At 43.2% G+C, this 23,777-nt stretch overlaps 1 pseudogene; it reads right to left on the bottom strand.

Annotated features, from left to right (window-relative positions):
- Nucleotides 1–20,567: 20,567 nt before the first annotated feature.
- Nucleotides 20,568–23,274, bottom strand: LOC144805500 (uncharacterized; annotated as a pseudogene).
- Between the last annotated feature and the right edge of the window lie 503 nt (nt 23,275–23,777).

Here is a 23,777-nt window from a genome sequence, read left to right as displayed (position 1 = left end):
CTGCTGCTCATATGCTTCGAACAGTGGGTTTCTGTTGCAGTATCCCCCCCCCACTTTTTGCCAGACTACTATTGCACCTTTTTTTGGTGTGTCCTGGGTCCCTGCCAATCAGATTTCCAGGGCCTGTGTTCTTTCCCCAAAATTAACCCAATTGACATCTCTGTCCACATGTCAGCCCCTGGTAAATGGTACCACAGGTACCCAGGGCACTGTGACCAAAGCAGGCCTCTAAGGGCTGCAGCACTTATTGTGCCACCCTTAGAGGCCCTGTACCCTGACATTCACACACTGCCTTGGCAGGCTGCATTTATAAGAATCACAATGGTTTTCGGTGGCCTCAATAGGTCCTTAGGAGAATAGCTTGAGTTATGAAATTAATCCTGGGAGAAGGTCTTTTGCAAGATACCATCTAGGTAAAGTACCTTATTAAGGTTTATACAATTAGCTATTCCATGTTACAGGTGCTCACATATGTGACAAAGTGCTCATAGTGACTCAGTGAAAGATTGTTAAAAAACAGTTATATACAAAATGTCACACGCCACACGCAAGGTTATTGCCCACAAGAATTATGTACAATAGGACAGGGAAGTTCCTTGAGTATGTCGACGGCGTTTCGATCTAAACAATTTTAGATCATCATCAGGACGTGAGCTTTCTTCAAGAAGTTTAATGGCAGAGATTTATTCATCAGCTATTTGGAACGAGGAAGAAAATAATTCTGGAGGTGTAGTGACTAAATCTCACTGCACGGTATCTGTGCAGTAGAGCTCAGAAAATAATACTTGGTGAGTCTTGATATATTTTGTTAGCGTTTCCAGCAATTATCGAATATTTCGATATTCAAATCCCAGTGTAATTGATGGAGGGAGCAGTCATACGAATTATGATCCACAGTTAATGGCGTTGCAGCGTCCGGACGGGAATTAATCTCCGCGGCAATTGACGCCGCTGGCTGTGTCTCGCTGTCTCGCTAGTTCGGCGTTCGATCGAGCCGAACTAGCGAGACAGCGAGACACCAAGTATTATTTTCTGAGCTCTACTGCACAGATACCGTGCATGAGCCCTGTATCCCTACAGTGCCCAAGTCTATTCCTGGGCACTGTAAGTGCAGTGCTGCCATTAAGAATAAATGGTGCTGGGAGCTTGTCATTACGAACTCCACCGCACCATAATGGCTACACTGAAGACTTGGAAGTTTGGTATCAAACTTCTCAGCACATTAAACCCACACTGATGCCAGTGTGGGATTTAATGTAAAAGGCACAACAGAGGGCATCTTAGAGATGCCCCCTAAAACTCGACCAACTCCTAGTGACCTGACTGAGTGGCTGCTTAGGCTGCCACCACCAGACAGGTTTCTGGACCCCTGGGTCGAGAGCTTGCTGCTCTCGGGGGCCTGAAACAATGCACATCCTGGGAAGAGGTGCCAAGCCTCCTCCCCCAGGATAGGCAGGGTTCACGAAGGGGAAGCTTCAAAGGCATGCCGCCTTTGTGAGATTCTCCAGACCATTTGCCGCTTTCAGCAATGGGTCCCCACTGGTTCTACCCCCCACTTTGGGCGGGAGAACCGGCAGGAAAAACAAGTGCGGAAGAGAAGTGTGCCCACCTCTGCCAACTCCACCCCTAAGGTGGGGGAGGTGAGGTGAAGCACAACCTCGAATCCCCACCATCTTGAGGATGGGGGTACCCAGCCAACCAGGGAGAGGCTCCTGCCCCCCTCCCACTGGAGAGTGACAGAATAAGGGGTGTACCCACCCCAGGGAAGGGACCCATTGGTCCCTACCCTTTACCTACCTGTAACGCCCCTAAATTTAGTATTTAGTGGCAACCTGAACCTTCCTTCCTCAGATCCAGCAACAACAAGAAAAGAAGAGGACGAGAAGCCGTGCAGAGCTAATAAGAGGACAACGCCCACTGACTTGGCCTCAGCCCTACAGGCCTGTCTCCCCTCGAACCTGCTCCTGCGAAAACCCCGGCCTTTCCAGCAGCCAGCAACCTCACAAACCCCGGAGGACCTGCCTGCCTTCACTTTCAAGACTGTTTCTCCTGTGAACACCGGACATGTTTAAACTGCAGCTTCTGGTGCCAGCCAGAAACCGAGAATCCAGCCCACTCCACACCCGCCGAACCCGACCCGAGCTCAGGTGGAAAAACACCACAAGGAGGTCCCCCCGGCGATCCTGACCCGAGATCCGATGACCCATGACTTGCCTCAAGCCTCCAGAAGATGTCTGTAGCCTCAATACAGAGGACCCGACGTCCAAAGGCACCCCTACATCCGACGCCCCACGGCCTTGTGTGCCCAACCCAGCGGTGCCTAACCAACCTTCAAGATCCCAACTTACCACTCGAAGTGGTGGTCGCTCCTGGAAGATCCTCGTCCACGAGCCTGCAGTGTGTCTTTGTCCCGGAGAATCTCCATTGAAATCAACAGGGCACCCGACCTCAAAACAGCCCCTGCGCCCGGCCGCCCTAGTGCCACAGAGGGTGCATCTTTGGTCCCCAACTTGCCCTGAGCTAAACCCTAGGAGCTTTGCTCCCACAATCCTGTGGCCTGCTTGCCAGCCTCCACCAAACAAAGCCCTCCTATCCTCCATAGGATAACATTGGGCCTCAACACTCTGCACTCGGCCGTCCTAGTGCCGCTGAGGGTGCAACAACAGTGCATCACTGACCCTTGGAGACCCCCTGAGTCTAACCCCAGAACCTTAACTCCCACAGTCAATTACTTACCTGAGAACCGTTAACCTGTTTTCCCTCCATAGGATAACATGGACACTTTTTCTCCAAAATGTTTTTAAGTGTGGAGTTTTGAAATCTAAAAATATTTTTTAAATCGCACAAATAACCAAAATGTGTTTACTTACCTGTTTCTAGGGAATGTCCCAGTGCTGAATCTAGGTATCCAAAAGCGATACAAAAGGGGATGATGGACGGAGCGTTTGAGCAAATCAAACACTCACCCCCTGTCAACTGATCTGGGTTTAATCCATCACCATTGTTTAGCTCAATCGGCCACACCAGTTCAGACATGGCCATATGCAAATCAGTCTGACCCTGTGCCTCATGGGAACAGTCCAGCCCGAACTGCCAAGCCATGTCTTCCCTGGACCGGAAACAAGTATCCTGGGACCGGTTTCGGGTTCATAACCCTCATCAGCCAGGCTATCTTGAATCAAGTGGCAAAGTGAGCAAGGGACTCACGTCTGAGCATACCCTGCCAACTTAGGGTGAACAAAGCGATACAAAAGGGGATGATGGACGGAATCTAGGTATCCAGCACTGAGTTAGAAAAGTAACCCGAAAAGTAACTTACCTGCAATTTATTGTAGAAGCCCATTCATTTCAATGTACTGCTCCAAAAAGGTTCAAAGTGAGGAGTTTTGAAAACTGAAAATATTCTTTAAAACTCATGCAAATAACCAAAACGTAATTACTTAGCTGTTTCTAGGAAATGTACCAGTGCTGAATCTAGATATCCAGCACTGAGTTAGAAAAGTAAAGCAAAAAGTAACTTACCTGCAATTTAGTGAAAAAGCCTATTCATATCAATGTACTGTATTTGTTAAGTGTTGCATACTACTGCTCCCCTGTACATCAAACAAAGTACAATTTCTACTGGATACTTGAACTATGTTCATACAAGTAAATGAATACCGCTAAGTATTTTTATGCTTACCTGTGCCAGGCTTGCTTGGTTCTAGAAATAAAGCAACTGTATATTTTTTCAGTTCTTGAGTGTGTGAATTCATTTCTGACTGAGTGTGTTCATCAAATGCTTAACACTGTCCTCTGATACTGCCTCACTGCTCGACCACGCTACCACTTTAGAGAGTAAGGTTCTATCTAACTTTAACCTCTGCCTACCTCTGGAGACCCTTGGACTCTATACACATTACACCTCCCTTTGGTGCAGTATACAGAGCCAGTTACTTACAATACCTCACTCTATGTCTCTCCCAATTTACATGTGATGTTGTTGCCCAGTGGAAGGAGCAAGCTGCTCTGGTAACTTTTTCAAAGCTGGAGTTACATACCCGGATGAGGGAAATATAACTCTGCTGGGGTATGTACTTCAGCATTACATCTTGAAAGGTCAGAGTTATCACTACATTTTTTTAACAGGGGATTTTAACACTCATGTGTAGGGACATCATGCAAGGAGGAGTGGAAGCTATGGGCTGTGCACAACAAGCAGACTTACACATGGAACATACTCCCAAAGGTATTGAGCTTAACTCCATCTTGCTTGAATTTGATCTAACATCTGCAATAAATAAGCTGCCTCCGGGGAAAACAGACATTATTCCCACATTTATTGGGAGAGGGTGTGAGACCGTTATTGATTTCACCTTTATACCCCCTTTTACTCTCTGGTTGTCGAGTTTTCTGTGCAGGCGAGTGAATGCAGTGACCACAACCCCATTTGTGTCTCAACTGGCTGGACCCGAACACTCGGACACACCAAGGTGGGCGGGGGGCTGATGTCCCCCTTAAAGAGGTGGAAGCGGGAAGGAGCGTAAAGTGGGGGTGTATTGTCCCAGAGCTACTCCATGAGTCCCTTTTAACTCGGTGTCGCAGCGAGTTTGCCACCTGTCTCGACGATGAGGCAAGTGCTCCGGACATCATGGGTGCATTTGGATCCATGTCTACTGTAATAAGGAACTTTCTACAGGCCTGTTAGCAACCAGGTCCAAGATGGTTTGACTCTGCGTGCTCCCAGGCTTCCAGGAACCTGAGACAGGCCTTGGGTGTTAAGCCCCGAGACCGGGTGGCGGTCAACGGACTACGAAGAGCATATAAGGCTGCTCCTGCAACTCGCGAGTCTGTCCTGAAGGAGGAGGCCTGGATTCATTTGGTGGAGGCTAGTTCACTGCGTAATAGCTCAAAGTTCTGGGGCATTATTAACAGCCCACTTCTATCTGGAAATAATGCTAATTTACTGGATGCCCAAATCACAGAGGACGATTGGGTACATAATTTCGAGGGTATATTCCAATCGGATACCCCTCGAAATGAGGGGCAGGAAAGGGTGGAAGGCAAGTCGGAACTTATTTTCACCATGCAAGAGGTGAGTGCCGGTATTCTGGGTCTATCTAAAAACAAGGCCCCCACGCCAGATGGGATCCCAACAGATCTCTACATCGCCCACTTAAAAACCTGGCTGCCTGTCCTCACAGCTGTTATCAATACTACAGTCCAGATTGGCCACACAAATTCTTGGGCTTGATCGATTCTAGTCCCGGCATTTAAAAAAGGATAACGGGACAGTACCTATTGTTATAGGCCCATTTCTCTGCTGGACTCTGTGGTGAAGATGGTGGGCCGCATGGTACATGACACACTTGCATCATGGGTTGAGGAAAACAACTTTTTATCCGATATCCAAAACGGCATTTGCCCAGGTCGTTCCACTGTGGAACAGTGTTTAAACCTGTACATGGTTCTGAACAAATACACCGTGGCTCGTTCCAGCCCCATATACCTAGCCTTCATGGACCAGTTCTCAGCATTCGACTGGGTCAATAGATCCAAGCTGTGGCAGTTGATGTCCTCCATTGGCATTGACATTAACATCATTTTATTTCTGAGGGATCTTTACCGTGATAATAATCACTAGGGGATTCATTTACAGGGTAGCATAGTATCCCTCACAATAACTCCAGGAGTCACAGTCCACACAATGTACATGCGTTGTTTCCCCCTAATTCCAACTTAACATGTATCCCCAACCACCTGCCCAACACTCTCCCTGCTGATGCCAATGTGGTCCTCCGTCATCCCACAGACCATATTTTTGGCCCCTTTGAAACTGACCCATACAATAAAAATGCTGCAGTTGTAAATACATATCAACTACCATTTGTTGTGTTTGAAACATTTTATTGAATAATAAAACCTAATAAACATAAGTTGATTATTAAAGCAAAACAAAACATCAGTTGCCATACACCTAAGAGACAAACGTTGTACATAGAAGTCAACAAACTGTAACACAGAAAAGTTAGGTAGAGCACAATTCTTAATTTCGGGCAATCTTTAAAGTTCAACAATAGAAACGTTCATAAAGAACAGGAAAGGAAACAAAGAAGGTGGGATACAGTGGTTTCATTAATGTAATGCTTCCTACATATAGAAAAACAAATACTAATTATTTTCCTTAAGCAATAAAGTCCTCACATTAAAATACTAAGAGAAATATATTGAACATTGAACATTTCATGTGTAATTTGAATTCAATTTGAATATTTTCACCTCCTCAGCATTATTTGACTCATGATTACAACCTGAATGCTTTCTGGAAAGGAACCGCCTCATGGGGTTCAAAATCACATCTTTTCCAACAATAGGATTAAAATGATAAACTTGAATTTCAATTCAATTTATTGATTTAGGCCTTTTTGGAGATCAACAATTTTAAATACATTTTAAATCAAGCGCACGATTACCAAAAAGGCGTCCTGGCACTAGTTGAAACCTGACAGTACGGGATATAAAATACCTAAACATTGGCCTAGCAGTTAGATGAGAACATTAAACTATGGGCTGTAAAGAAAAGACTTATGTTCCTTCCTGAACTTCAATAGTTGAGGCTGACCTCAAATGATTGGATAGAGTTCCACCATTTGGAGGTGGAGTAGGAGAAACGTCTCCCTCCCCAATGGACACTTTTTATTCTGGGTACACATATCTGCCTAGTATTGCTGGACCATAGAGTACGAGAAGGGGCATATCATTTGAACATCTTGTAGGAAGCGAGGGCCAACCTGATGCCGTGCCTTATGGGCACAGCATGAGGCTTTGAATGTAATTCTTTCCCTAATGGGAAGCCGATGGAGGTTTTAAATGGCTATAAAGGCTGAGCAGAATTTGGGCAGGTTCTTCAGCACTCTTGCTGCCACATTTTGGACGGTTTGCAAATTATTGAGAAGACAACTGGGAGCCCATATAAAGTTCAATAAAATAATCCATTTTAGATTCGACAAGAGTCAGGATGACACTTTTCCTAAGCTCCATGGGAAGGAAGGCCAAGATTTTCTTTGAATCTTTTAACATAAGGAAACAGGAAGAGGTTACCTGATTGGAGTGGTCAATGAAAGTGAGTTTTGAGTCAACGACGAATACCCAAATTTCTAGCCTTCCGGGCTGGGAGTGGAAGGGGCTCGAGACTGTGTGGCCACCAAAAGGTGTTCCAGAAGGAGGAATCCTTACAAAATAGCACTAACTCTGTTTTTTCCGCATCTAATTTTAAGAAATTCTTCTGCATCGATTAGCGATGCTAGTCATACTCGTTCTAAAATCTTTTGCCACTTTTCAGGTTCTGCAGTAACCGATACCACTATTTGGGTATCACTGGCATAAAATAATGTAGAGGAGCAACAGGATCGAACTAGTCCAATTAATGGAGTGCTGTAGGCATTAGACAAAGTCAGACTTATTGAAGATCCCCGAAACCACACAAGGAAATGAAAATGGAGCAGAGGTAAAATCTTCCAAAGATACCAATTGTTCTCTGTTTGACGAAAATAACCTGATCAGTTTGAGAGCAGTACCGTTGATGCTTATACTTTCTAAACGGCTTACCAAAGAGAAATGGTTAACCGTATCAAATGTGGCCGAAAGATCCTATAGGATCAAGGCTGCATTAATCTCCTCTATCCACAATGGATCTGATCTCTTCAGTTACTGCCGATAAGGTTGACTCTGTACAGTATTAGGGTCTACACTCTACTGTTGAGTAGGATCCAGACAGTCAGTATTTTCAAAAAAGGTGGTGATCTCCTGATTCATGGCCTTTTCTTTAATTTCATAAGGAAGTGGAAGGACCAATTTGGATCTGTAGTTCTTTACATCTGAGGGATCGAGGGAAAGAGTCTTTAGAAGTGGCAAAATCAAAGCCTTTTTCCAAGCGTCTGGAAAAAAGCCGGACTTGAGCACCATTGTAATAACAAACTGAGATGAGCAGAAATGGTAGCTGAAACTGAATGGAGGGCAAGAATCTGCAGAGTCCAAATTTCATAGTGTTGATAAGATTAGAGACTTTCTCTTCAGAGAGTGGGGTGAATGTACACATTACCAGGAAATGGTAAGTTACTTTATTCACCATACGTTAATCCTTAGGGACAGATACAGTGGAGTATCAGGTGTTATCTTAAAATTCAGGAATATTTTTTTTACTTTGGAAAAAAGAATTCGGTTAGTTCATCACAGCTTTTCGGCTGGGAGTTGCTACATTTTTATAATCAAAGGATGAAAGTGATTTAATTGTGTTGAACAATAGACTGTAAGTCTTCGTCCCAAATTGTTATTGGTGCCTACATTTTCTTTTACATTTCTTGAGATCATAGGAGTACCATGGCGCGGAAGGCGCAGGCAGATCATTAGACTTCAATCTAAAAGGCCGTACTTGACAAACTGTCTGGTAACAATGCGCGAGATGTTTAGCCTTAAGTAGCTCAAGATTTTCACTGATTAGAAGTGCCACTCACTACAGAAAAGAGGTTGAAGATCCCTGTTGTAAACACTTAATATACCCAAAATCAAATACTTTGAAAAATGCACACAAAAAACCCAGAAATGTGCTAAAAAACAAAGAGTTTCCATTGGGCCAGTCCTGTGAAAGGGGGCTCAACAAACGCCTCTCGTTCTACGCCCCGACTCGCCAACTCCACTCAGCCAGCCTCACCCTCGCCACCGTACCACGCACCAGAAGAACAACAACAGTCCGCAAATCTTTCTCCTACCTCGCTGCCAAGACGTGGAACTCCCTCCCCACCCACCTCCGACGGACCCACAACCTTCTCACCTTCAGGAGACACCTCAAGACCTGGCTGTTCGAGCAGTAGCAGCACCACCCCCCCCCACCCTCGGCGCCTTGAAACCCTCACGGGTGAGTAGTGCGCTCTATAAATGTACTGATTGATTGATTGATTTACACTTGCAATAATTGTCTAGGATAGATAGGACAGGCATGATGCAAATTGTGAAAGTGAGATGGGCACACATGTTACCTCCACCCTTTTCAAGTGGGAGTTCAAAAATATGGATCCAGCCCACAAGGTTCTGAGTTTCCAGAAGTGTACTGAACCCCAGACCGACCGGAGCCTTGAAGCAGCAAGAGTATATTGTAGTTATCAGACAGCTCAAGAGCTTTAGAACAATCAGAATCTACCTTCCAAGACTCTACACAAGAACAAAAAGGAGTTAGAATAGCCTAGCCCTTTTCCATGTCACCCTACCCCACAGCACTGCCACCAACCCCCCCCCCCCATAGCCTTGAAAACCATAGGCCCTTTCCCCAAAACACTGCCATCATCCGTTCCCACAAAACACTGGCCATTTCTGCTTGCCCTAAAATACTCCTCCACACTGACCCCTATCCTCAAAACACTACATGGCTACACTGAGATCTCTTTTCTGAGTATAACGTTTCTGGCTTTCCCCTCCTGTATAAGGCTTTATTTAGTCCAGTGTGAATTCTCTCATGTGAAATTACATTGTATTCAAGACTAAGGAGTTTTGTCCCGTGTGAGTTCGCTCATGTCAAGTCAGAAGTAATTTGTACCCAAAACTTTGCTTGCATTTCGAGCACTCATAAAGTTTTTCCCCAGAGTGAGATCGCTCATAAAGCATAACACTGTCTTTCAGATTCAAGCTTTTATGGCATAAGGATTTTCTCCAGTGTGGAGTTTCTCCTGGTGAGATAGCGTTTTTCTCTGCAGCTTTTCTGGCATTCAGAACACTCATGAGGTTTTTCATCGTATGGAGTGAGGCTGTGCCTATCAAATAGGAATTTCTGGCATTTACCGCATTGGTAATGTTTTTCCCCTGTGTGCGTCTGCTCATGTAGAGTGAGATTGAGTTTAAAATTGATGCTTTTCTGGCATTCGGAGCACTGAATTATTTTGATGGTGTGTTTTCTTATGGCGCTTGTAACCATCTCTACCTCTGAATCTTTTCGGACATTTAGAGCACTGATAGAAAAAATTCTCCAGTGTGGATTCTCACATGTTCAGTGAGATGAGATTTACGGCTGAAACATTTTTGACATTCGGAGCACTGATAAGGTTTTTCCCCAGTGTGGATTCTCATATGATGAGTGAGACTGTTTTTTCCAGTGAAAAATTTGTGGCATTCAGAGCACTGATAAGGTTTTTCCCCAGTGTGGGTTCTTATATGCCGAGCGAGATTCTTTCTTTCACTGAAACATTTCTGGCATTCAGAGCACTGATAAGGGTTTTCCCCAGTGTGGGTTCTTATATGATGAGTGAGACGGCTTTTTTCAATGAAACATATCTGGCATTCAGAGCACTGATAAGGTTTTTCCCCCGTGTGGGTTCTTATATGATGAATGAGACTGTGTTTTGTACTGAAACATTTGTGGCATTCAGAGCACTGATAAGGTTTTTCCCCAGTGTGGGTTCTTATATGCTGAGTGAGATTGCTTTTTACACTGAAACATTTGTCACATTCAGAGCACTGATAACGTTTTACCCTAGTGTGGAATCTGACATGTGCAGTTAGAAGTGTTTTAAGTTTGAAATCTTTTAGGCATTCAGGGCAGTGATAAGGTTTTTCCCCAGTGTGGGTTATTATATGTTGAGAAAGACTTCTTTTGTCTCGGAAATATTTTTGGCATTCAGAGCACTGATAACGGTTTTCCCCAGTGTGGATCTTTATATGATGTGTGAGACTCTTTTTTTCACTGAAACATTTGTGGCATTCTGTGCACTGATAACGGTTTTCCCCAGTGTGGATCTTTATATGCTGTGTGAAACTCCTTTTTGTACTGAAACATTTGTGGCATTCAGAGCACTGATAAGGTTTTTCCCCAGTGTGGATTTTTCTATGCAGAGTGAGATTGTGTTTGTAAATGAAAGATTTCTGGCATTCAGGGCACTGGTAAGGTTTATCCCCAGTGTGGGCTCTTCTATGCTGAGTGAGAATGATTTTTTGACTAAAACATTTCTGGCATTCAGAGCACTGGTAAGGTTTTTTGCCAGAGTGGGTTATTACATGTCGAGAAAGACTTGGTTTGTTCCAAAACCTTTTCTGGCATTCAGAGCACTGATAAGGTTTTTCCCCAGTGTGGGTTCTTATATGATGAATGAGACTGGATTTTAGACTGAAACATTTGTCGCATTCAGAGCACTGATAAGGTTTTTCCCCAGTGTGGATTCCCATATGAACAGTGAGATGAGATTTACGGTTGAAACTTTTTTGGTATTCAGCGCACTGGTATGGTTTTTCCACAGAGTGGGTTAATGCATGTAGATCTAGACTCGCTTTGATACTAAACCTTTTCTGGCATTCAGAGCACTGATAAGGTTTTTCCCCAGTGTGGATTCTCATATGCTCAGTGAGATAAGATTTACGCCTGAAACTTTTATGGCATACTTTGCACGGAGAGTGGTTTCCCCCAGTGTGGATTCTCATATGCTCAGTGAGATAAGCTTTACGCCTGAAACTTTTTTGGCATACATTGCACTGAGAGTGGTTTCCCCCAGTGTGCATTCTGTCAAATTCTGTGAGATAAGATTTATAGCTGTATCTTTTTTGGCACAAGTAACTTTTTTCCCCAATTTCAGTTAGTTTGCCTTGATTGAGGCGGGTTTGAACACTGAATTTGTTCTCACAGTCCGTGTTTTTAAAAGGTGTATTCCTAGGGTTAATATCTCTATGTTTAGTTTTCTCTTGCTATTATGCCACGGTAAGAGTGAACCTGATTTTAGATTCTGGCTTGTTTAGATATTGTTCAGCATTTATCTCTAAAAGAAATTGTGTCTAATCTTCTTAACACTTGAATTGAGCAAAATATGTCTGGAAGCAGCCCTGTAACACCTGTTGAAATTGTTCTAGTAGATAATAGTCTTTAGGTAATAGCCTCTCCGGCAGTAAATTATTTTGTGACTGACGTTTTTCTCCAATCTATATATATAGGTTCTTAGCACTGCAGTAATGAAGTTTTGGTCTGATATTTAATGATTAAACTGATAAGTACCTTTTTGCACTGACGTAAAAGCAGTAACTGAGGGTGTTAGAACGTGCACAGTACTATTGTGGATCATCAGTCGCAGAACATCAGTTCCTTTTATTCTTTCTATGTTTGGTGTAAGGTTAAGGTTTGTAGTTCCGAAGGCGAGGATTGATTTACATTACCTATAGCCCAACGGTGCTCATCTAATCCATTTTTATAATTAACAGTTTTACATATCACTCATGCACAGCAGATAATGTTGAGGCGATTTACATAGAATTACAGAACAGTACACAATAAAAAGGAAACAATCTGAGATGGTCATGAACACAATAAAGTGGTGAATTTTTAAGATTTTTCGCCAGAGTGAGCAGAGTGGGCCGTGGTGTTCTATCCAGAGGCAGATAGTCTCAAACTTGTGTAACTGGTTAAAAATGGTTGTTGAACAAAGGTGATTTTTCAATCTTTTGCTTGCCAATGTGTCTTTTCTTTGATGGTATGAAGAAGATACCTTTTGTTATAACTTTCTTTTATGCAGTGTGTGCTTCCTCTCTGGAATTACATGATGCTTTAGATGAATGTTTTTCTGTCATGATGAGGCAATTTGTCTTTCTGATAATATTTCAGATGAGGATGCTGAAGTGGTCTTTCTACATTATTTCTGATGCTGTGTGCACAGATATGGTTTTGCTCTGGGTTAATGAAATGCAAAATTAGAGACTTCACTTACAGGTATAGTACTTTCCTCGCCAAACCTAGATTTTTGGAAATTGTTTAAAGGTAGAATGCTGGATGTTCTTCAGTTTTTCAAAATAATCCTTCTTATGGCACTGACATTCAGTTGCTTATTGCTAAATCTTGCTTTCTTCGTCCGTAATTTCAATCACCTATAGTATTAAAATGAAATAGTTAATACATGTACATTTCCAAAAATATAATTTACTAGCCAAATTAATGCAGAATTTAGAAAATGTTGAGCTGTTTTTCAGACCGAGCAGAGTGTAGAATTGTAGCCTGAGAGTACTTGGATGTAGGAGGGAGGATTTGTAGAATTTTCAACATTTTATTAAGCTCACAAAGGATACATGTACCCTATGGAGTTGTAACATAGAATCCCAAAGGCAGATATAAAAGTCATATGGACTGGTACCAAACAGATAATATAAAAATATATACTATTAATTAATTTGTAATGCAGATTTCTGGGACGGGAATGATTTCTCCACGGACAACAGGCGTTTTCCCCTGCCCTGAGTTACCACCTACTTGTATCTGGCATCCTGACTTGAGTTTTGGCCTCTGCCTCAAGCAAATCTATTGTGTGCTGCGAGGACTATGCCTAGACCAATCCCTCAAATATGGTCCAGAGTATGAATCAAGGGCAATGAAATGAAGGCGTACTTTCATGTGTTCATTTTATTCCACCTGATTATCAGTTGTTAGGTTTTTCTGCACCTGGATTTACTGGGTGCAAAAAACCAGGACACAATTTTTTTCCAGACAGAAAAATTAGACTGCAAAGACGCATAAGACTCTGGGTGCAGCAGAAGCAGCCAAGACTTATGCTGTGTTTTTTTACTAACTGGGGTAAACACACAATTCTTCCCTCTGTTGGTGTTCACAGTCGTTGTCGGCCTGTGATTCGCCATTGAGTGCAAAGCGTACAGAGTAGAGCTGAGGGGCCGAGCCGAGGAGGAGTTGACGAGCAAGCGGAGCGGAGCCTGGGACGACTGCCCGCATTTGTTTTGTGACCGGTTCCCGCTCCCGAAGGTTTCTTCCGCTTCATCTGCGTCCTGTTATACGGGCGCTTTAAGTTCTACGGATCTGCTGTGGGGGCAGGAACGGCCGCTGCCGGCACCGCGGCCGCTGCAGAGGTCAAAGGAGCCTTTGCCTGCGGTGCTGCGGCTGTAGCAGGGCACAGAGGAGAACAGAGGAGCACAGAGGAGCCTTGGCCTGCCGCCTGATTTTACTTATTTACTAAGCATTGAGCAGAGCAGACAGAGCTGCGCCGAGGAGTGGAGGGAAGTGCCCACATCTGCCGTCTGTAGTGGGACTGGCTCTGGATCCCGCTCTTGCTCCTGAACGATTGCCAGCATTCTCCCTTGTACTCTTGTCAGCGATGAATAGCAACGAACAAGCAATTAACAGTGAGTGGTGAGTGACAAGTGGCAAGATTGATCGGTCCCTAAGTCGCTGAGCCATTGGAGTCTGTAATAAGTCTGTAATACAAAATCTGAGAAATTAGGGAAAGAGGAAAGTGACAATAGACTTAGACCCTCTTGAAGCACCCCTCAGCCCCTGAATTACTCTGCATGCCTAGACTACAGCCCTACCCGGTGCCCGGATGTTAATCAATCGGTTAATTAATTAATTAATTAAGTAACCAGCAGTACCGGTGGATTCTGTACGGAGGTGTTCTTTGGGTGTTTTCCCTTGGAGGTGTTTGGTGGTGTTTTTGTCCAATCAAAGCACCCTTTGTCTTGTCACTGGCCCGTTTGATTCTCTGAAAGGAGCAAGACTTCTTCACCTTAGAGGGTGTATTATGAGGTCAGGAAAGGAGCGGTCACCTTTCCCTCCTATCAAAAGGAAAAGAAAAATACAACAAACACCAATATTAGATACGTTTAAAATAAAACAGGCAGGTGACATATAGTCCTTTAAATCATCTACGGTCCATACATTTGGGAAACTGTGAAAGTCGCCGTCAAAGTTTGATTTTATGAAAGATCCAACTGGTGCTATGCTAACATTGCTAACTAACCTATGTGTTCTTCAAACTCCGATTAAACCACTGAGTAGAAAAAATATTATATCCCTTAAGCAAGGAGTAAGTGAACCAGGCCACCCTGAGTCTGAAGCTGAAGTCGAACGAATGTCAAATTGAACTAAGGACCAAGTCAACCATTGGGGTCAAATAACGGACATAGAGATGTTAACTATTCCACGTACTGGTCGTTCACAACAAGAGGACCCAAAATGCATGAATCTAACAATGGGAGATACTCAGCAATTACTACCAACTAGGCAGCCAATGCCAATAGAAGTGCAAGTAAAAATCAGAAAAGCTAACGGTATAGGGAAACCATCTAATTTGGGCCAAATAAATCAACCAGGGCAAGAAGCTCCAAATGAACTAAATGGTGGGGTGAAAATCATAACGGAAGCCAATACCCCACTGCAATCGGATCTTACTCTGTCTAAGATAAATTCAGTTAAAAAACAGCACCAGCCGAAATGTAATCAAAATAACGGATCTCAAACTAATAAGGACAAATACAACAGCAACCCAGAAACTCTGCAGCGTTGGAGTACTACGTATGAAAAAGACGTTTTGAATAGTAGTCCACAATTCATTAATTCTTTTGACGAGGGACATGATTTTCAAGGACCACAAAAAGAGAAGTATAAGGACCTATCATTCATAAATGGGCAACACCATTGCCTAGGTACTTAGGTACCAGGAAGTGGGCATGCGGGAGCAATTTGGGATTTATTCTTCAAAACCTCGCAATTAACTCTGGAAGCTTTAACATATCAGTCCAACAAAAAGGAGGTCCAAATAGATCTCTTGAGCGCTACGGCATCCTCTGTTGCCGGAACTGAGCAGAAGATAACACCACAAAATAATCTAATAGTAAGGGCACAATCTCAGCCAATATCTACGTATGCAGAGTGTAGTTGTGCCCCAATAATTAAACTGGATACCATTCCGGATATTTTAAAAACAATAATTGACGATGTAAAAGGGAATTTTCCTGATGCAGGAATTCAACCCATCAAGACCGACTGCCCCTCTAAAGATACAATAAAATGTAAAAACAAGTTGTTGTTAAAGAAAAAATAGATGATACAACAAAAGATCAAGAAGTGATAAACCTATGCTTGACACAAATAAAAACAATGACAGACGCAGCTCCGGAAGTTCATCTATCAAAAAGACAGAGGAAAAAACAATAGAAAGCAAGAAATAAAGCTTCTAAAAGTATTTTAAAAAACCAATGCATCAGATATAGTGAGATTGAACACTGGAAACAACCATGACTAAATATCATATTGTGAAGGTAAGGGTAAACAAATGTCTCCAACAAAACCCTTCTACCCTCTATTTAATAAGGATCTATCGGAGGTACAAGCAGTTATGAAAAATAAATGCCTAAACAAGCAAGCTGATAGTATAAAAATGATAGAGAATGGGAACATTCAGTCCTTAGAAAAGCTGCAAGAGGAGGAATGTAATAAACAGGTGGAGAATAAGCCATCACAATTGGAAACAAATAGAGCAAAGAGTGAGAGTATCAGAGGGGATGAAACGAATAGAGATTTGTTAAAAACCTGGAAGGATATTAAATTACCACAAGATCTGGGAACCGAAACGAAGCAGTTACATAAACATCGACAATCATGGTCTCAAACTGTTAGTAATCATAATGGAAGGTTAATTGAGCATGCTCAAGGTGAAAATAGCCTGGAACAAATTAAATTAAATAACCCAGATCGGAGGAGCTACGCTTGCAACCAAGATGGCCGCATAAGCTCCCGGCTCCGCCGACCTCCGCCGGCAGCTCGTCAATCCTGTTCATTATCCTGAATCTGCACCGGACTCCCGTGTGGCTGAAGCTTTCCTGAGTCTGGAGGTGCAATCCCTGGTTTTCCAGCTTTCCGGATACCGAAGATACGCCGTGTTCCATTCTTGGCCTAACCCAGCATGGAAGCCGGGGCCTCGATTTTGAACCCATCCGGGTTTGAAGTGAACAACATCGGCAGTGAGACTAGGGCCGTGTCCGGTCCCCCCGCAGGGGAGTGTATCCTGACTTGTTGAATGGCGATTTGATGGTCGGTTGACTCCGAAGACACAACGGCATGTTGCACCGATTGCCGTGGTCGAGGGTCCGTTGCCTGGAGGCTTTGTTGCCGCCCGGGGTCGAAGGGCTCGGGCCCTAGCTGGGGGCGACGGTGTTGATATTGTGAGATTGGGCGCGCCCACTGTCTCCATCGGCCCCACCTGTGCCTGTTACCCCAGAGTAGTCGACCTCCGGGGTTCAATATTTGCTCAGTTGATCTGCCAGAGGGGATGGAGCGGGTGGAGACTACACCGTCGCTGCGGACCGTAATGGCCGCCATTGAAGCGCTCCAATCACGGATCACCGCCATCATCCAGAAATCGACTGAAACAGCGGATTCAACCAGTTTACCACCGGACGTCGGCCCTTCGACATGTCTTCCACAAGTTTTGTTACCTGCGGAGCAGGTTGTGCCTGTGATCGAGGACCCCGTGCCGAAGCCAGAACTGGTGTTTTTTTTACCGTTCCCACACAGTGGCTAGTGAGCCATTGACTACCATAAGCTCAGTACGTTCGAAGCCGGTACCGCCCGAGATGGACAGAGAAGCTCCTTTACGCCCAACTACGTTCTTCAGAGACTATTTGATTGCTTCATCGTCCTTTTCTTTCCAGCTAGTGCAACCTCTTTCCTGGGACCTATCTGTGATGGACGGTAATCTCCGTTTGATTCTTGGTCTCCGAATAAGGATGTCTTGGCTCCTCTTCCACCACATTGACTTTGACTTTCTCGAACATTTTACCCTTCTTATTGATATGGCGGTCCGAATGGAGAGGGTTCGTATGCAGAGTCGGCGTGGCCAAGGTTGATTTGATTGTCTGGACTTTACGGCAGGGTTTCATTCGATGCTGGATTTGTAGATTATAACGATGTGGGTGTCTGGCGATTCTTTTACGCTCCCCTGATTGTTGATAATCGCTGCTCGAAATCGTCCTGTCTATAATCGGGAGGGGTCTGCTTCCGGCGGGGGGTAGGGGAGACCGGGGGCCTGTTTGTCTTTCTCCTCCTCCACTTTCTTCTCCCTTCTATTAGGGTAAGTTCTGGGGCGACAGGCACGCTGCTAGTGGGTTAAGGCTGTAGCCATTGCAGGGGTGCAGGGTGGGGGGTTTTGGGGGGTGGGGTTGTTATTTTGTCTTAGTTTTGTTCTATGGCCTTTTTTCTTTTCTTTTCCTTCTTGGCAGGAGGTGGGTTGTATATCCTGAATCGTGTTTCTTCACTCATCTTGGTGTCTTCTTTGGTTCTACCTATCCTGGGCCGTGGGTGGAAGGGTTTTGCAGACTATGCCTTATTGCGCTGATTTACAGTGTTGTTTCTCCTGTTCATATATTGCATTCTGTTGGTATCTTTTACTTCCTGTACTGCTTTTTCTGCATTTCCTTGTACACCGGCCTACTGTTGTATTGTATTCTGAGTATGGCACCTGCTTTGTGTAATGTTCCTTCTACCTTTCTTCAATAAAAATATATATATAAAAAAAAAAAAATAACCCAGATCAAAAAGGAGTGGTGCAGGTAATTTTTGCGATGGAATATAAATCTAGGGGTAATAATGATATCTTGACTCGTGGGAACATATTAAAATTGTGTAATGCAGTACCCTCATTAAAGGAAATTAAATGTACCGACATAGAATCAATTGAATTCCTCACAATCAAGAATAATCGCGAATCGACATTAGTAATTTGGACATCTTCTACTGCCTTATTATGCAAGAACATAATCGCTTTCAGGACTCGGGAATAAAAATAACAACTCCCCTGCAACGTCCCTTTGTTTCAACAAAATTACAAAATCATAACCAAATGAGAACCGAGAATAATAAGAAATACTCAATATTAAAAAAAACATAGGTATGACCAACGGTCATCTTTTAAAATCATTAGAGGAACAAATAGGAGACCTATTATTTGACACTGTCAAATTAGGTTGGCTAACAGCAGCCCTCCATAATGTCAGGCAGAATTGACATCTACAAGCTGAAGTTCCTTTAAGGGGGCCAACAATTGTGAATGAAAGGGTCAGATTATGTTCGTGGAATATAAATGGGGTTCAAGCAAAGATTCAGAATAACCAACTCGCTACTTTGTGCTGTTTTCAAATAATTTGTTTACAAGAGACTTGGGCTTTAGGTCCTTTTAGATTGGAAGGGTATAGGGTTATTACTGATTAGCTAAGAGAACAAGTAACTATGGCAGACCTTGTGGGGGATTGGCTATTTTTATATCAACTGAGCTAAATATGGAAAGTGAAATGGACGTCCCAAGTCAAAAGGATTATCTAATTGTCAAAATATGATACAAAGAACAAAATATAATTAAATCTCTTGTAGTAATCAAAGTATATAATTACGAAGAACAATGGCGACCAATTTGATCATTATAATATTGCAGCAACTGGACAATGACATCCAACCTGAAATTATTATTACCGGTGATTATAACATGAATATGCTATGATCTTACGATAGAGATGTTGAAATACAATGGCAAAATTACTTATGGTCAATTCCAAGTTTTTCATCAACTATAGGTATGAGGGAACAAAAGAATGAAAACATCGGCAAGACTCTTGTAAAAGAATGATAAACCATTGGTCTAAGAGTCCTAAATGGGCGATTTCCTCAAGATTCGCCACCAGCATGGACTTCTCAAGCAGGGATCATAGGTCTAGAATAGATTATACCATAGCATCGTTGAATCATTTTCATTTTATTTCTATCAAGGAAATCAACCTGACACTGGCAAATAATGCGCATATTTGGATTTCACTGCAATAGTATCCTAAACAGACACACTAGTTGAGCTTACCTTGCGCACGATCTGTAGCATACCTCTGGCATACCGCAGGCACCCATTGAAATAAACCCGAGCCACTTTAAAAACTGCATTAAAAACTCACAAGCAAACATTCCAAGCTTTCTAAAATTATGAAATTTACTTTATTTAATTCACAAGTTTTATACAGCTCCTGTTAAAAAATGCAACAATATTCACTGTCCACGTCCATCTATTTGCCCTTTAAAGCCCACAGCTCTGACACATAGATAGTCTGAAAGAACCGCAATCAAACAACATGGAGGAGGTAACAAAGCAGTTGTAGTGAACAGATTAATGTAATGTTAGGAGTCCCTTTGGGAACGAGCAAACTCTCCTTTAAAAAATACAAATACAAATTAAATTCCAGTGCTTCAAATCAACTTGTTACAAAGAGAAAACCCACAGTGTTCTGGCAAACTCCAATCTTTCATTTTATGATAAACAGAAAGTACAAACCTGATTCACTTTAATACAGTCAACATTACACACATTTTTTATTCAAATAGTTTGTTGACTTGAAAGTTTAACCAGTGGTTTCAATTTCAAACATGTGTAAGAACCAGAGTTCAACAGAATCATTTTATATTTTTTATCATACTCCCATGTGTGTCCAACTTGTTATCAGACTTCATAAATAATGTTTTTGCAAGCTCCTTGGCATGTTTATATTCCATATAAATCCTTGGTTCTTGAAGTACCCTAATTTTATGGAAGTTACAACTATGGTGAGTGAAAGGATATCGCTAGTACACTGTGGACACTGATGGAAATCCATGCCCATTTTATTATTTGTTTTTAATATTGTTCACCTCTACCCATTACAGCATACGTTATAATCTAAAGCTGAAACATATTTTGGAAACTGAAACAGAAATTTGAGGAATAGAAACCAAATAAAATATACATTATATCAAATATTTCAGTTCATGGCAGCTAAGGCTGTGGTGACACTTGAGCCTTTCTCATAGACCTCAAGGCCTTTTCTCGCAGGTGTTATTCTAAATCATCAAGCTTTTCCTCACCATCACTTTCAGAATCCTTTATATGTAAATTATCATCGTCCATTTCTCCTCTTTCAAACAATGAAGCAGGAGGGCTAGGTGACCCCTCTGCATTAGAACCCCTTTCTTTCTTGTGCTTCTTGTGCTTTTTAAGCTTCTTTTTCGTTTTTTTTCTTTCCGCCACCCTCTTGGTCAGAAGTCCATACAGGAGATGGACTTGGTGAAGCACTTTGAGCTTTCTTTGCTGGTGGTGCGGGTGACCACGTTGGCGAGGGAGATCGTGATCTGGATGGTGATGGGGGTGGGAGCATCATTTTAGGAGGTGGGTCTGGTGATCCTGAGACGGATCTAAACGAAGACACTCTCCTCACAGGCAGCGGACTAGGAGAAGCCCTTTTAATCTTCTTAGGTTCAGGTGTCCATGACACTCTCCTGATGGGCCTAGTGATTGGAGATGGTGATTGCGGTCTTCTTGGGGGTGAAGGAAAAGGTCCTCTGTGAATAGGGGGAGGAGGAGTTGGAGAGATACAGGGAGGTCTTGACCGAGGGGAAGGCGAATGCCTTTTGTTCTGCAGTGGGGGTCGCATTTCACGGTTTGACCTGCTTGGAGGAGATCCTTTTCTATGTTTTGAAGACAACGAAGGAGAGTGTCTCTTTGCCACTGGAGAAATTCTTTGTTTTGGAGGTGGAGATCGAGAAATGCTATGTTTTGGAAGTGGTGATGAAGATAGTCTTCTTTTAAGAAGTGGTGGAGGTGGGGGTGTAACAGTTCTTCTTTTGGGAGGCGGTGAAGGAGTATACCTCCTCTGTATTGGTGGAGAATACCTTCTTGGAGAAGGGGAGCACCTCTCTGGAGGAGGAGATGGTGTCCTGCACCTGAGAGGTGAAGGTGATCGACGTCGTCGTGGAGGAGGTAGAGGTGAAGAAGTTTGGCGCCTTCTTACTGGAGGTGGGGATGTGCTTCTTCGTCGTCTTTTAGGCACAGGAGACTGCCACCTCTTTCCCATTTGCTGCATTGTAGGAGAGAACTCTTTTTGACGTCTTCGTGAAGGTGATGAAGTCCTTGAGCCTGAATGACGTCTGCGACGTGCCATTTCACCATTTTTCACATTTCTTTTAGGTCTCTCTTCAGAAGAGGATGATGAACCAGAATCTGTACCAGATGAAGACTGCCTATTTTGTCATTTATACTGCCGTCTTTGTCACAGAATCTGCTGCTGCCATTCTACTCCCTTTGTCATCTTCAGATTCTGACAATTCCACTCTTTTCGGTTTTGGAGCTTGGGGTGGTAAAAACCTTTTTTCTAGGATTTTGTGTTTTGGTCCTGGAGACACCGAGCTGCGACCTTTCCTTTGATGACTGGATTGCTGAGGCGAGGGAGATCTGCGTTCTTTTTGAGGGGGGCTAGGAGGTGGAGATGGCCTGTGCCGCCTTCTAGGGGGGCTGCCAGAAGGAGACCCGGGGGGCTGCCAGAAGGAGACCCGCGGGGCTTTCGAGGAGGACATGATGAAATTCGCTTTGTTGGTTTCTTTGGAGGAGGCGGAGTCTTTGAACGTGAAGAAGAGGAAGACGAACTGCTGCCAGATAAAGAAGCTGATGAATGGTGTCTTCTTCTGACTCGGGTTCTCCTTCTCCTGTGTTTAGGAGGAGGTGGAGGGCGCCTGGGAGGAGTACGTCGGCGAGGAGACGACCTTCGTCTTGGGCTTGAGCGCCTCCTCGGTGAATAGGACCTGGAGCGTGACCTCTGGTGCAACCGAGATCTGGAATGAGGAGGTGAATGTGACCTTGACCTGGACTTGGAACGTGATCGAGAACTGGCCCGGGGCTTCTTCTCCATCTCTGTTTTAATACTTTGCTCTGGGGATGGTTCTTGCTTGATGTCTGGGGTAGGTTCATGTTGCATAACTTTAATAATGTCACTGGTTGAAGTTGCTTCCTGAACAGAAGGCTCCCTTATTAACATAGAAGGCTCAGGTTCGGGAGGTTCTGGTTCTCTCTTTTCAGGCATCGGACTAGGACTGCGACTCTTTGATCAGTGCCGAGGAGATCGTGAATGGCTGTGTTTTCGCTCTCTTCTTCCAGGAGATCTTCTCCGTGGGGAAGACGACCTGGATTTGCGTCTTCTTGGACTTCTGGATCTTCTGTCCCAACCCCTCATTTCTCGATCTTCTTTGTCCTTTTTATCTTTCTCTTCATCTTGCTTCTTTAAAAACGGCAACTTTTCTTGCTCAATCTCTCTCTGTTTAATTTCCTCTTTCTTCAGTTCCAGAAAAGCAGTGGGTATGCCAGCAATATTTTCTTGAGCACTCAAAAGAAGCGGCCAAAGCTCTCCCATGAATTCTCTGGCATTCTTACCATTTAAAAACCCAGTAAGGTTTATTTGCATTATTTTTTAATCTTGATTCTTTACTTCTAGCTGGTTGAAGATAAATTCAATTAACACATCGTCTTCGAATCCCAGACTTTCAGTAATTCGCTTAGTTATTAATGGCTTGATAACTTCCATATTGACCTTGACCATATCTACCTTTGTTTCCAGGCATTCTGCAAATTTTAGCTGTTTCAAAAGCTTCTTCTGTTTGTTGCCGAAACGATTCTCTTGCTCGGCACTTGTACCGCGGAAGAAGCCCACGTCCATCTTGCCTCTCTAGGAGAGCTCACGAGGTCCCACAATGCAGCGTGAACAGGAGGCAATTTCATAATCTATTTCATAAAATTTTGTCTTATCAGATAGAGAGAATAAATATAAGCGACCACGATCAACAAATAATTGAGTTAAACCTAAATGGCCTAAGATATGAAAACTATACAACACTTCCGGGTGAAATAACAACAGTAAAATATAAGAAACTTAATTGGTCAGATAACAACAAAGATTCTATTACAAGCACTGCGCAGGCAATTGTTGATTTTCACTTCGAAGGAGATTATTCGAATGCTGTCGAAAAATGGTCTCTCTTCACAAAGTAATTAATTACCAGTTAATCTCAATAATATGCTAATAAAGGTCCGTGGAGGAAAAAAAACAGAATGTTCATTGGTGAAAATGTTGTTTGAAAGCCATCAATTAAAAAAAAATGTAACAGAATCCTGAGATTGGTAAAAAAGTTCCCAGTTAATTTAATTTACAGAGTAAAACTT

The sequence above is a fragment of the Lissotriton helveticus genome (assembly GCF_964261635.1).
Source record: "Lissotriton helveticus chromosome 1_1 unlocalized genomic scaffold, aLisHel1.1 SUPER_1_unloc_12, whole genome shotgun sequence".
Taxonomy (NCBI): domain Eukaryota; kingdom Metazoa; phylum Chordata; class Amphibia; order Caudata; family Salamandridae; genus Lissotriton; species Lissotriton helveticus.
This window is presented reverse-complemented; position numbering and strand designations above follow the sequence as displayed.